This window comes from Chrysochloris asiatica, unplaced genomic scaffold, assembly GCF_000296735.1.
Source record: "Chrysochloris asiatica unplaced genomic scaffold, ChrAsi1.0 scaffold00104, whole genome shotgun sequence".
Classification (NCBI taxonomy): domain Eukaryota; kingdom Metazoa; phylum Chordata; class Mammalia; order Afrosoricida; family Chrysochloridae; genus Chrysochloris; species Chrysochloris asiatica.
The window spans coordinates 11,100,142-11,109,540 of NW_006408622.1; the positions used below are offsets into that span (position 1 = coordinate 11,100,142).

General features: G+C 42.8%; 1 pseudogene; it reads right to left on the reverse strand.

The window, feature by feature from the left end:
• Nucleotides 1-4,315: 4,315 nt before the first annotated feature.
• LOC102835714 lies at nt 4,316-6,582 on the reverse strand (annotated as a pseudogene).
• Nucleotides 6,583-9,399: the final 2,817 nt, after the last annotated feature.

A 9,399-nucleotide genomic window follows, 5' to 3' on the forward strand; every position in this document is an offset into this window, starting at 1 on the left:
ACGGCACTTAACAACAACAACAACATTACCAGAGCTTCTTAGGTGGTACCCTAGTATTAGGAATTTTTAAAGCCACTCAGGTGGTTCTACTCTGCAGCCAAGATGGAGATCCAGTGAGCTAGAGTGCCTCTCAACCTTGAATTTGCACAAGGATTACCTGGGAGATGACAAACTGCAGAATTTGATTCAGCCAGTCTCAGACAACGCTGATGTTGCTGGTCCCTGGAGTACACCTTTGGCACACCCCGCAATGAAGCCCTCTGGTGGACCAAACTTCCGTAGCAACATCCAGCAGAAAAGAACTGCAGGGGATGCAGGGGTGAAAAACAAAAATCGAAACCAGTTACATCAATGGACTCTGGCTCATGGAGACCCTATATATGCAGGGTAGAGCTATACTCCAGCGATCAAAACTGTGACCTTTTGAAGGCAGATCACTAGGCATGTCTTCCCAGGTGCTTCTGGGTGAGTTTGAACCGCCAACCTTTTAGTCAGTAGTTGAGCGCTTAACTATTTGCCCCCTCCACAAGTCCACTCTAAGAGATATTTCTGGAGTATTTATCACATTCCAGGCACTGTGCTTCAAGGGAGAGGGGGAGTTTGTTTTCTGAAAACACCATGCTCTCCCTCACCATTCTCTAAACTGGAGTTCTCAGAGTCTCCCTGCTCCTGAGACCAGCGGAAACTCACCTGATATCTTCTGGGCTTCACCTGACAAGATTTCAGGGAGATTTTAATTTTGGAGCCGTGACACAGGGATGAGAATTTACTGATTCTCAAAATGTGATTTGATGGGTGTTGTTGTTAAAAGCCGTCTCATCAACTCAGACTCAGACTGTTAATGACTCTTTATAGGGTTTCCAGGAGCGGCTGGTGTGTTGGAAGTGCCGACCTTGTGGTTCAAACCGACCTTGTGGTTCAATGCTTTATCCCACAGAACCACATAGTAATCTATGCATATTGTACTCTTCACTTCTCTCATTTTCCTGTTAAATCATTTGCATGTTACTAAAAAGCAGATTGTGGCCATTAGAGCCTCCAGTTGTCTCTCCAGGAATTCACAGGCTTCTTTTGAAGTGTTCTGATAGTTGTGTTCCTTCAAGTCCCTTCTGACTCACAGGACCCTGTACAGAGCTTCTGAGGCTGTAAGCCTTTACAACAGCAGAAAGCCTCATCTTTCTTCCATGGAGCAGCTGGTAGATTTGAACTGCTGGTCTTGAGGTTCGCAGCCTAACTCATAACCCACTATGCTACCAGGGTTTCTTTTGAAGAATAGGTGGGATGATGTAGTTTCTATCTTCTCCCAGCCTGGGGATCCATTTTTCTAATCCAAGTACTAGACAGACCTCCTCTCATCATGAGTGTGGTAAGCAGAAGTTTGGCTCTCATGACCTTCACCTTTTGTTAAGTCCTTGAATATGTTGCATTGTATGGCAAAAGGGACGTTGTAGGTGTAATGAAGATGACTAATCAGTTGATTTTAGGGCAGGGAGATTAACTTGGGTAGACGCAATGTAAGTTCACGAGCCCTGAAAAGCAGAAGAGGAAGGCAGAAGGGGGAAGTCTGGGAAGGACTGAACAAACCATTAGTGGCTTGAAGATGGTGGGAATCATATATGAAGGAATAGGGGCTGCCTCTAGGAATAGTGAGTGATCCCAGGTTGACAGCCAAAGAGGAACCAGGGCTTTAGAACCATGTCATTGTTATTGTTAAGTGCAATTGAGTCAGTTCTGACTCATAGAGACCCTGTATAGTGTTCTCAAAGGAACTCTGATAGCATAGTGGTTACAAGTTGGCCTGCTAACTTCAAGGTCAGCAGTTCAAAACTACCAGCTGTTCAGAGGGAGAAAGATGAGGCTTTCTGCTTCCATAAAGATTTACAGCCTTGAAAACACTATGCAGGGTTGCTGTGATCCGGAACGGACTCCATGGCACACCACCACCATCACTATAGTGTTTCCACAGAGTGACTGGTAGGTTTGAATTGACAACCTTATGGTTGACAGTGCAGTGCTTATTTTACACAAGAACTTCGACCTATACCCATAAGAAATTGAATTTTGCCAACAACCTGAACGAACTTGGAAGATTCTTTCCAAGAACCCAGCCAGCGGGCTGACACCTCCATTTCAGGTGTGGTGCTGTAGGATAATGCACTGAACCACAAAGGTCATTTTAACCGCAAGGTTGGAGGTTCAAACTCACCAGCCACTCCTCGGAAATCCTATACAGAGTCATTATGAGTTGGAACCAACTTGATGGCACTTTAACAACAACAATAACCCGCCCAGCCTCCTATGAAACTGACATAATAAATGGATGCTGTTTTAAAGCCATGAAATATGTGGTTACACACCAATAGAAAACCAATACAAGGAGTTGTGCGGGCTTTACAAGAAGCAGGAAAATGAAATTCCTAATCCCACAGGTCTGATCCAGCCGTTCATCATAATGCTTCCTGTCTAATCCAGGCAGCCTCCCAACCTCAAGTGTCAATGGGAGAAGAGTCTGAGAGGATTTTCCTTCTCACTGATCAATATTACACTTGCTGCCTTATTTATTCTTAAATTTGAACTCCTTTATTTGTGACTGCTTACTTCTTTTAATCTTAAGATGTCTTTTCTCACTGATACTTGTTAGCTCAGAGGCGGGGTGAGGGGGGAGTTTGCTTTCTGTGACAGATTGTTGGTTTTTTAAAAAACTTTTTATTGTGAACTGAGTGAAGGCTTACAGAGAAGATCATTGGGTTTACATTCAACAAATCATACACTTGTTTCATCTCAGTGATTGGAAGCGCCTTCATGGAACATCACTTCTCCCTGCATTTCTTGTGTCCATTCCTCCGGCTTTCCCAACCCTTCTGAAAGTTGTCCTTAGGTAAATGCCACTCTTTTGTATCATGTACTTCACTAGTGTTCTTGCTTGGCTATTGCTTGACTGAGAATTGAGTCACAGGGAGAATTCAGTTCCAGATGGCCAAGGATCATAGTCTCAGGGTTTCACAAGTATCTACCTAACCAGTAAGCCTGACCTTTTTTGAAGAATTCAAACCTTATAACGTGATCCCTTCCAGCACAGTTGGTAGCGGTAGTTAGGTACATCTAGTTCTTGTCTTACCATCATGGAAACTGATGTTCATGTGGTCCATTAGTCTACTGGACTAATTGTTTTCAAGCGTCTTCAGTTTTCCTCACTCTTTTCTCCAGACAGGGAGAGATCAATAGTTGCACTTAGCTTACTCATGAGCTTTTAAAAACTCAATTGCTATTCACCAAAGTAGGATGTAGAACACTGTCTTTGTGGACAATGGCAGTGTGTTGTTGTTGTTGTCAGGTGCCATCAAGTCGGAACCGACTCATAGCGACCCCATGCACAGCAGAATGAAACCATGTCCGATCCTGGGCCAACCTCACTACTACTGCCACACTTGAGTCCATCAATGATGCCACTTGGCCGATCCATCTCGTTGGGGGTCTTCCCAATTCTTTGGAAAGACAGTAGCACAGTTCCAGGGACAGCACTTCAACCATGGTTTTGCTTATAAATCAAAATGAGACAGTAGATATAGTCATGGGAAAAGACAGAAGAAAACAAATATATCAGTTATTAGTGTCCATATCCTTTGATTCTGCCTTGATCATGAAACCAAAGTGTTCAGCATATACCTGCCAAAGAAATTTTTGAAGGTGTAGGCTCAACAAAGGAATGTAAACGCAGCAACCAGGTGTGGAATAACAATGGAAAATTCTTCCATTCTAACTTTAACTAACTTGTTCCTTTAGGTTCATTTGATAAAGACAAAATCTATACTGAAATCCTTGTTAGACGAGATTGTTTGTCTTACTCTAGTAATTCCTTTAACTGTCCATTACAGATTTTCAGCATATTTAAAATTCCCACAAGTCAAAGGTTAGTCTTGAGATTCATTGTTATATTAAACTATATTCCTTCCTCCCAAACCTTCTCAAAATTTTATTTCTTAAAAGAACTGTCACTTAATACCTGATAGTTGGATCCATAGTAATAATAAATGTTATATCTAAAATGATGTAACTAAAACAATTCCAGAGTGCCACAAAAGAGATTATAGAGAAACAAAATGTAGTACTTTCATGCTATCTCCTGGAAGAACAGATGCATCTTCAAAGCATGAGAGTTCAAAGAGAGGCCATTTAAACAGGGAGATTATCAATGGCTAATGTGTTCAATCAGGCCTATAGACAAAGATACCCAGTCATTAAGTGGTCTCCATAGACCTTACAGGTTTTCCTCCAAATATCAAATCTGAGAAAAAACCTATTTTAAAATAATTTCTTAGGTATTTTCAATGGTTTCTGAATTACCTATAGGAAGCTCTGACTTAGCTGTGTAGAGTTCGATGTATGTGTCCACCATTAAACCCAGATCATGTTTTATATCAAAATTTATGTTAAGCAAAGCCAAGTTACTTGACCTTTGGTCTGTCAAAGTGTTCCTCAGGTATGCTTTAAGACGCCTTCGTCCATTTTCGTAGAGCTCATTCTCACCCTTCATCACAGGAAGTATACACAGGACCTTCAGCAATGCATAAACATTAGGAAAGAACTTGATATCAGACAGATGGAGGGCTTCATAAATGGTGGATGGAAGCTCTATATCTTTTCCTCTGTGTTTCCACTTAATTCTCCAGCAGCGAAGCTCGGCTGACAGCGTGTCAGGATTGGGTAAGACACTTCTGTACATGTCAGCATGGTGTTCCTCTGACGTATTGAATTTGAGCTGTCCCATAACAGAGGGTACCAGAGATAAGCATTTAAGTGCTTTGAGGTACTGTTCTGAGAATATATCTTTAAGTTCTTGAATAATGTGCTCCACTGTTGTGACACTTAGAGCTTCTTTATAGTAACTCTCAGAGGTTAGCTGAGCATCCAGGTTACCTTGTTGAGCTCTGCAGAATTTTCCAGGGAGTTTCATTTGAATATCAAGTTTGGTTGCCAAATTTGTGATTCCTCAAACCAAAACTCACGATAAACTTCAATATTTCCCATCACTTCATTGTAGTCAAGCTGCTGGCTGCAAAGAAGACATCAGAGGTTTGACCCTGGAGATGTTTCCCAAAGGCTCTTGTGAAAGATAAGACATTTTTAAGAACAACAATGGTAATGAAGAAATCAAAATCTATTACTGCACTGCAGAGGACAAATGCCCGGCCAGTTATACAGCTATTCCACCTAATATTTGTATCATTATTTATACCATCTAAACATAAAACAAGTGATTGCAGGAGGTCCACTAAAATTTCAAAAGCATCATGTCTGCCTGTCCACTGAGAATGGCAAATTTCCTTTAGTTCATTACCTCTGTCTTCATTGTTCTGAAAAAGGACAGCAATCACACTGTCAAGTTCTAAAAACAGCTGTGGTGATCGATGGAAAACAGAACAAACTTCCCCAATTGTTCCCAATGCAACAGATATTCCCATAACAGGTACTGATTTTGCCAAACACATATTTAAGGCACAGGAAGAGCGGAGTGTGTAGATGGCTTGAGGACACTTCTCTAAAAGTCTACAAGCAACAACTTTCATCTTGGAAGAAAATCCACTGGACACAATGTAAGCCTGGCCACGACAGTACTCCATGTTGAGTCCCCATTTCTCAGTTATGGCAGTATGAAATTTCACAGCCAAAATTTCTGCATCAGCTTCATAAGGCAGGAAACCCACAAATTCCTCTCTCAAGTTATGAGATTCATCAACAAACCTCACCAACACGGGCAGGTGCTCCTCCCCTGCTATATCCACCACTTCATCGGTGATGATGGAAAAGAAGTGTGAGTCTCTCACTTCCATGAGAGTTTCTTCCCGAATGCAGCTCTCACAGATCTTGAGCACCTGTTTCTGCTATATGTTTGAACAGAACAGTGTGTTATCAGCCATTGTCTCAAAGCGATTTCTCAGAACCTCTTCCCCAGAATTTATCCGGCACTCTAGCAGAGCTTGAAAGTTATCAGGAGTAAAGAGACCTGGGATTTCATCAGCCTCATGTCCATCCAGAGGTATGTTTTGTTTCTCCATAAGGATCAAAATTTCAAATAATGATTTTAGGTATTCTTTGTTTCCCTTCTCTTCAAGGGTTAAAGGTAAAATGTCTTCATCCTGTTCCTCGCCCCCTTCTTCGGCACTGAGGTTCTGAGCATTGCTATTGTGTTTCTTTATGTTTTGGGTCCTGTTCAGAAGTTTCATCAAATTTTTTCTGTTTTAGTGTCCGGAGTTCATCTTCACTCAATTCTTTTATTCGTTTTCTGTGTCTGCTATGTGGATTGTTCAGATGACTGGTGAGATCAAATATTGTTGGTATAGCATTATCTCGAAGAACTGTTCTGTGAGGACTGGTTCTACAAGTCATAGATGTCGCCAAGTGTTTGGCACATAACCGATAATGTTTATTAAGCTGATCAGGTGTTTTATCTTCTAAGTCAGCTCTCCTGCAATTCTCCATCCACTTCTGGCATCTAGCCCGATCCCATGGGAACCTAAAGAAGGCCAGATCGGACTGCGTGCTCTTCCATGTGCAGTTGGGGGCAGCTCAGAAGTTCGGCATCGGCATCGTAGGCCGCCCGCCGGCCCAACTCTCCCCTCCCCGCCTCCTCAGGGCAGCCCATCGGGGCCAGGGAGGGGAGCCACATGGCCGGTGCACCGAGAGCTGGAGATGTCTTATAGCAAGGAACTGTGAACAGCCAGTGAAGAACTGAGGCCCTCAGTACAGGAGCCGGTGAGAAAATTAGTAAACTTGAAAGTGACTCCTTCCCAATTGAGCCCGAATATGAAGACAGCGTCCTAACTGGCACTTTGAGTGCAGCCTCAGGAGAGAGGCAAACCAGTTAAGCCAGGCCAGGACTACTGACCCACAGACTGTGAAATAATAAATGTGTGTCATTTTAAGCCGTCATGTTTGGAGCTGTCTGTCACACAACAATAAATAGTTAATACACCACCTTGCATCTTACTTCTTCATCAGAATGCTCCATCACCCTTAGGATGACCATGACTACACACATACACACACCATAAAGCTCACCGAGTGTACCAACTTGGGTCTAAATGAAGTATGTATTTCAATTGCATTCTGTCCCACCGACTTCTTTCCTAAGAGATTTGTGTTTGCTGAATGTATCATGGGACCCTTGACTCCATTTCTTACCACCTTACACATCTTCTCCCCTGGGGATCAGCCAATATCAGATTCTATGTGAATCAGGTAAAGACTCAACCCCACTCTCCACCCTTGAATGTCACAAATTCATTTACCACCCCTCTGAGCCTGGCTGTGCTCAATTCTGCAAAATGTGTCACTTCCTCAGGATGTGTCCTCTTCTTGGGACAGGAAGAACCATTTCCTCCAAGTCTTGAGTTTTCTCCCATTTGGGCTTCAGCTTCTCCTTTCTGACAGTTTTGATGCAGGACTCCCTGGCCAGAGGCCATTTATGTGTCTCAATTGGAAAACTGAGGACAAGGCTTATTCTAACGATCGAGAAATTCATGATTGAAGAAGGCCAGAGGACAGGAAAGGCAGAGAAGGATATCTGGCCTCTGTTCTGTTGTAAGAATAACACTTTGAGTCAGAGCAGTCTACATTGGGGCCACCTGGGTATTTCTTCCTGGTCTCCCTGCTACCCCAAAGCTTTAGTCTAATGCCTTGGGGCAAGTAATTTAATCCAATTAACAAATATTCCAGCATAAACAAGAAAGAGATAAGCCTTTATCATTAGAGAAGTCAGCTTCGGGGACACCTACAACAAAGTAGAATGTGTCCTTCTACCCCTCCTTCCCCCATCCCCCTGCCTCTCCTCTGCCCACTATTTCTCACAAACAGTATTTATACATTGTTAACCAACATGCAGGGGTCCTGGTGTGGTGTTGTGGGTTAATGCGCTGGGCCACAAAGTCGGTTTGAACCACAAGGTCAGTGGTTCAAGCTCACCAGTAGCTCCTTGGAAACCCTATACAGGGTTGTTATGAGTTGGAACTGACTCATTGGCACTTAACAACAACAACAACAGTCAGCATGCAGGTGGACTGCCCTCTTATCACTCTGGTATTCACACCAATTCTTAAGGTGATCAGGTGTCCTGGTACACATACCAAAAATGTTCATTCTCCAGGTGCCTGTCTGGATTGGTTACTCTTTCAGAAGTCACACAAAGAGGGACCAGGCTTCAAGCCTAAGCAACCACTAACATGAGAACATCATATATCTAGGAAACAAGGACAAAAAAGGGGGGTTCTCAGGTGAAGTTTGTTTTCAAAATGGCTACCCTCACGCTCTCAACTCTCCCCACCCCACTTTGAGACTCTGTTGGTTTGGTTTTGTTGTCAAGTATGTTCCAACTCATAGCAACCTTATATAGGGTTTCTGAGGAACCACTGGTGGGTTTAAACCACTAACCTTGTGGTTCAAGATGATCTTGTAGTCAGTCCAATGCTTTATCCTACAGCCCCACATCAGGACTCTGTAACAGGCCGTAAGACTCACTATTTTTAACTCAGAAGAAATTGGTGCTTTTCTGCCGTCTAGTCAGAACACTGGGGTATACTACCTGGTTGTGAACAAGAAAAAGTAAAAATCATTCCCTGCTCTCTCGGCTCTGGAGGCAAGCTAAGATGCTAATCAGGTTACTGAATGGGGCCAATCTTCCTAGTTTTCCCCCTGCCCTCAAACAGGTATGCAGCCTGGCCCCTCCCTGACTCTGACCCCATCTAGGCCCATGTTGCCCTCCATTGGGGCTCAGAATCTGGAGAAATTAGCTCCTCTGACTCAGGCGGTTTAATAAAACCTGAAATTCTGCTTCACCTCTCCGAGTGGCCTCGGTTTCTTCGACCATGAATCTAAAACTGCTGTAACAGTTGGAAACCTCAAAGTATGAGCTAAAAAGTGGGGCACACTGAATACAACAATATATTAAAATGTCAAAAAGAATTAGAAACACAGTAATAAATAAAGTTCTCAGTAAAGGAAAATTGGGGAACTAAGAGGTAAGCCATGAAATATCCAGTCCCCCAAAAAACTTCTCCCACTTGTTTATCTTATGTATTTCTTCCCTAACTTGATCCACTCGCTGTTCAATTAATTTGGAATTGTCAGTCAAGTTGAAAGAACACATTATGACCAGCAGCGATATGTCTTAGCTGGAGGTAGTACCTTGGTATTCTAAAAATGCCCTTTTAACTGACCTTGTTATTTGACTGACAGCAGCTATTGTTTGAGATGTGGTATTTTCAGTTTTTGTTGTTATAGGAAGTGCTAGCCACATCTCTGCCCCTCAAGAGAGGGTTCTTGTCTTGTACTGATTAAGAATAGTCAGGTGACACAGAATTTCCATACAAAGGCTTATTATAGGAAAGAGGTAGACCTGGAGGG